Source organism: Octopus bimaculoides, chromosome 4 (assembly GCF_001194135.2).
Source record: "Octopus bimaculoides isolate UCB-OBI-ISO-001 chromosome 4, ASM119413v2, whole genome shotgun sequence".
Lineage (NCBI taxonomy): Eukaryota > Metazoa > Mollusca > Cephalopoda > Octopoda > Octopodidae > Octopus > Octopus bimaculoides.
In genome coordinates, this window is record NC_068984.1 from 127,106,232 (window position 1) to 127,111,497 (window position 5,266).

A 5,266-nucleotide genomic window follows, 5' to 3' on the forward strand; every position below is an offset into this window, starting at 1 on the left:
TTATCAGATTTTACAACTTTATGACTATATTACCACAACATTTTTAAGTAATACCTCACTTGAAAGCCCCCTATCAAAGTACTAAGGTTTTGGGCCAGACACTGACTTAGTGATTTAAATGTCTGAAATCTGTAACAGTAAATACAATATTACTAACTAGCTACTTTGCTAATAACCAAAATGACCAATCAGCAGTCAACCAATTTCTCTCAACATACAATAAACCACAAAGTTGATGTGTCCAATCGGTGGGGGTTTTTTTAATATTTAAAAGGGTTGTTTTTTTGAGAAATATATTACACAACAATGGAGAAGACAGAAGCCTTTGAGATGGGGAGCTTTCACAGATTGGGTAGAATAAGCTGGAAAGACAGGTTAACAAATGTTGCAGTACAAGAAAAGCTGCATGTCTAAATACACTCACTGTTGAGAATCAAGTTCACAAAGCTATCATATTTTAGATATATAATGTGCCACAAGTCACTACCAAAAACCATTCTGACAGGAAGTATGGAAGGGAAGAGAGCAAGAGGCCATTAAAGATGTTTGTAGAGTGATGACATCAAAGAATGGACTGGAAACAAGAACCTGGCTTATTGTATACATGCTGCATGACACAGAGGGAACCAGAGAGACTTAGTTAGCAAACTGACCTTTGGGCATAGGATGAGGACATGGCTGATGATTACAGGAAAATCATAAATGTTTTGTAATCCTGGAAGACAAAATGGCAAATCCATTACTTTGAAGAATAATAAAGATGATGAGCTGAAGAGCCATCCTATCTCACAGGCTCATTCGTTTGATGGCAATCTCTGTCATGACCAAACCGAATTGGAGGAGGAAGTTGAAGGCCTAGGTTTGGAAAGAAACCTACTGGTGATCAGCCCGTACTTCATCAACTGGTGTCCCCCTGCTTGTCAGGTTTCATATCAATTTCACCAGGTTGCTACTGGAGAAAGTATCACTAAATTATTCCCCAGATAAACAATTTGCCAGCTTGGAACAAGAAGATTGCATCACCTTGTTTTTTTTACGCTCTCTCTGCAATCAAACTCTACTGGCTTCAGCTACAACTGAAAGTCAGCTGCATCCAAACCAAATTTGATGTTATGTTCAGATATTTCACTGAACACCATAGATTATTTCAAAACAACTTCGATTTATTAAATATTAAATGTCTGAGACGAGTTGATAATAAAATTACAATTTTTCAGACATTTAACCTCATCTTTAAAGTGTATTTTTATTATATTTACATCTATGCTATATTTTGATTGGTTTCTAAATATACATTGTGTATATATTGAACGAGATGTCTGATCTGAGATCAGATATCAAATAAATAGAAACATTGCACAAATATATCGTAAGTATATACTCTAAAGATGAAGGTTAATTGTCAGAAAATTTATGATAGCAATATCTTCAAATTTTTTCTCTTTAAATTACTTTTCCTGTAATTTTGAAAGGTATCTTAGTAATTAAGCAAAAAACTTACATTTCATAATCTTTCTATAAATTACTCTTTTATCTATAACTTGTGTACCATTAGACTTAGAAAGTTTGACCCATTAATGTTCACATTATGCACAAGTCATAACTACATAACATATAAAGAACTGGATATAGAGATAACCAAAATACAGGGGTTGAGATCCTCTGTAATAATAGGTGCCTTGTGAATGATTGAAAAAAATGCAGACAATTACATAGCACAAACACAATCCAGGATTTATAAATATATACACAACATGCAGTAAATAACCCTCAATGGCCTTGCATGCATAATATGTACAGTACTTTCTAAAGAGCAGAATGTACAAAGCACAAATAAAACAATCTGCACATACCTGACGTACTTAGAACTAATAAAAATAAGATAACTGAAATAATAACGATGATGATAATAGTAATAATAAAGTATTTTAACACAAGGGCAATGGTTAAAGATTGATTACAAGGACAAATTACAAGACAGTAGGGGGTTTTACCAAATTGAGTAGAAGAAAAATAGGTCTGAAAAACCACCATATATAAACAAAAAGGAAATGAAGAAAAATGTTCTCCTAGTAGAACAGCCATCTGGGAACCACTCAGAGAACTCTACAGGTTTAGAATTGCTCCCACTGCCTAAGGTATCTACTCACTCTTAATTGTATTCTCTGGCCTACAGAGGTATGCTGAGAGTAGGCCTAATCACTTGAATCACACTCATTCATCACTCTGACCAACTTACTGCAAATATACTGGAGGATGGAGCCTCCCTTGCAACCTTCACATTTCTCTTCAAATGGCACTAGAGATAAGCAGAAGAAGTGTCGGTCCTCATTCTTTTCAGTCACATCTGCTACTCTGCCTGTTTTGCCTAACTATACAGATGAAAACTGCCTGTCCTTCCCAGATATAGCAAAGTGGTAGTGCAATCTTCACTTGACTGATAGGCAGTCCTCTCCAACATGCAACAACATATTATACAGAGTATTTTCAAAACATATGAAGCTACAAAAAAAAATGCAATACATATCCAAGTCATTTAGAGCTGTGTTTGGTTGTACAGTGGAGGCATGCATTATAACCTGAACAATTGTGTGCAAAATGGTTTTGTTGTTCTATATACATCTCAGATAGATCTTTTGTGCTTATAAAATTTGTTTAAATCTAACTGTGCCCCCTGTAGTCCAGGACAAAAATGTCTGGAAGTTTTCAGTGTTCCTAGGCTGAAAGTTCTTTCAAAGTGACACCTTAGAATCACTCCAAGAATTAATTATTGTTGCTCATGCACAATGAAAATGCAAGGGTGGAAGACTGAGCACTTGACATTTCAAATGTTAAATGCCCAATCTTGGTCTTTGCTTCATAATAATAACAATGATAATAATAATAATATCAACAGTTTCTGATTTTGGCACAACGCCAGCAATTTCAAGGTGATGAGTTAGTTGATACCCTCAACTCCACTACTTGACTTGTACTTTTGGTTTATTGACCTCAAGGGGATGAAAGGCAAAGTTGAACTTAGAATACAAAAAAAACCCAACTTACCTCATAGCATTATGTCTAATGTGTTAGCAATTCAGTCAGTTCATCATCAACTATTTTTGATAACAAAGAGAAAGTAGAAAAAACAATGTCGAATAAAGCAATAGATGGCATATTAAATTTGTTAAAATGTCTCTGTTTCTGAGAGAAAATATCTGTCAGTAAACACCAAAATTCTTACCATCTTTAGAATACTACATTTGAGACGGAGTTATTCATAGATGCTAAGTTCTCATCTTAAATCCATTCTAAGACTATTTCTAGAAATAGTTGTCAATCTGTAGTTGTCTGGTATCTGTTATTAACAGAGTTGCAAGTGATCCTGGCTGCAGGAATGGTTCTTACGGATATTCTTACCTTTCTGATGAAGTTGGTACGCTATTACAGAGCCATTGTCATTGTCATAATTGTCTTCGCCGTCATCGCCATCATCATCATCATCGTCATCATCATCATTACCGTCATCACTAGCAGCAGCAGCATATTTAGCATTACCATGGCAATATGTATAAACTGAGAATCTTTGCTGACAAACAACAATAGACACAATATCACAAACATACACATGCATTCACAAACATGCATACACACATGCATATATTATAAATATATATGTGCTTATATATATATATATATATATATATATATATATGTATGTGTATATACATATATAAGCTTATATATATATATTTATATATATATAAAGAGTATGTGTATATACATATGTATATGCTGCATAGTCACCCCATTAAAAAAAATGACAGAATTTATTTTTCTCTTCTTTCAATAAACAATGATCTTTCTGCATCAAGCCGTGCTCCATTTTACTTCTTTTGTCTTTTAGTTCCTCTTCTTTTAGTTATTCTTATTCATTTAACAGTGAGCTTTAGCTCTGTTTTCTTATTGTGTTTCTTGGTGTTTTGCAGCACTTCTTCCTTGCAATTATATATATATATATATATATATATATATATATATATCATGCAATACTTTGTCTACAGCTTTATGTGACACTCTGTAATGTTCCTGTGCCTATATCCAATGCACTATATTGTGCCTGTTTCTATATGTGGCACTCTATACTGTACACATATCCCTATATAACATGCTGTACCTTATCTATAGCTATATGTGACACAATGTACTGAACCTACCTGCATATGTGACACACTATGGTATGACAACATATGTGTATTTCACTTTTCTACTGTACTGGAGTACACCAACTCACAATCTGTTCCATTTAACATGATGCAGTTGCTTCCACTCCCATGTGGGCCTTTACAGCCATAGTAGATGCTGCACTGCCATCAGCAATTGACATAAAATTCTCCAGGTGCAGATTCATGGTCTTTTGAGACTGACAGATGCTGCAAAGATAAGATACATACTGCAGTGGATTGGAAGAATCTGTAGTACATCGGACAAAATGCTTAGAAGTTTTCTTCTGGTTCTCTATGTTCTGAGTTCAATCCTGCCAAGATCAAATTTGCACCTTTTGAGGCTGATAAAATAAAGTACTAGTTGAGTGTGGGGCCAATGCTATCGACTAAACCCCATTCCTGCTAAAATTACTGGTCTTGTGCAAACTTTGTCACAAAAACATCTATCGCTGTTATTATAAGTTAAGGCAGCATGCTGGCAGAATCATTAGCTAAGTGGTATTTCATCCGTCTTCAGGTTCTAAGTTCAAATTCTGCCGGGATCAACTGTGTCTGTCATCCTTTCAGAGCCAATAAAATAAGTACCAGTTGAGCTTTGGGGTTGATGTAATCGACTTACCTGCCCCCTTGGAATTGCTGGCCTATTGCCAAAATTTGAAATCATCATTATCATTATTATTATTATTATAATTATTATTATTATTATCATTATTATTATTATCATTATTATTATTATTATTATTACACTAATTATCATCATTAATATCATTATTGTTATTGTATAAGGCGACAAGCCTGCTGAATCATTAGCACACCAGACAAAATGCTTGGCAGCATTTCATCCGTCGTTATGTTCTGAGTTCAAATTCTGCTGAGGTTGACATTGTCTTTCATCCTTTCGGGGTCAATAAAACAAGTACCAGTTATCAATTTCCGCCCCCACCTCAAAATTCCTGGCCTTGTGCCAGAACAAGAAAGAATTATTATCATTATATGCCTCTGTGTGTGTATGTATTTGTATATGTTTAGGTATATATATATATATATATATATATATATAT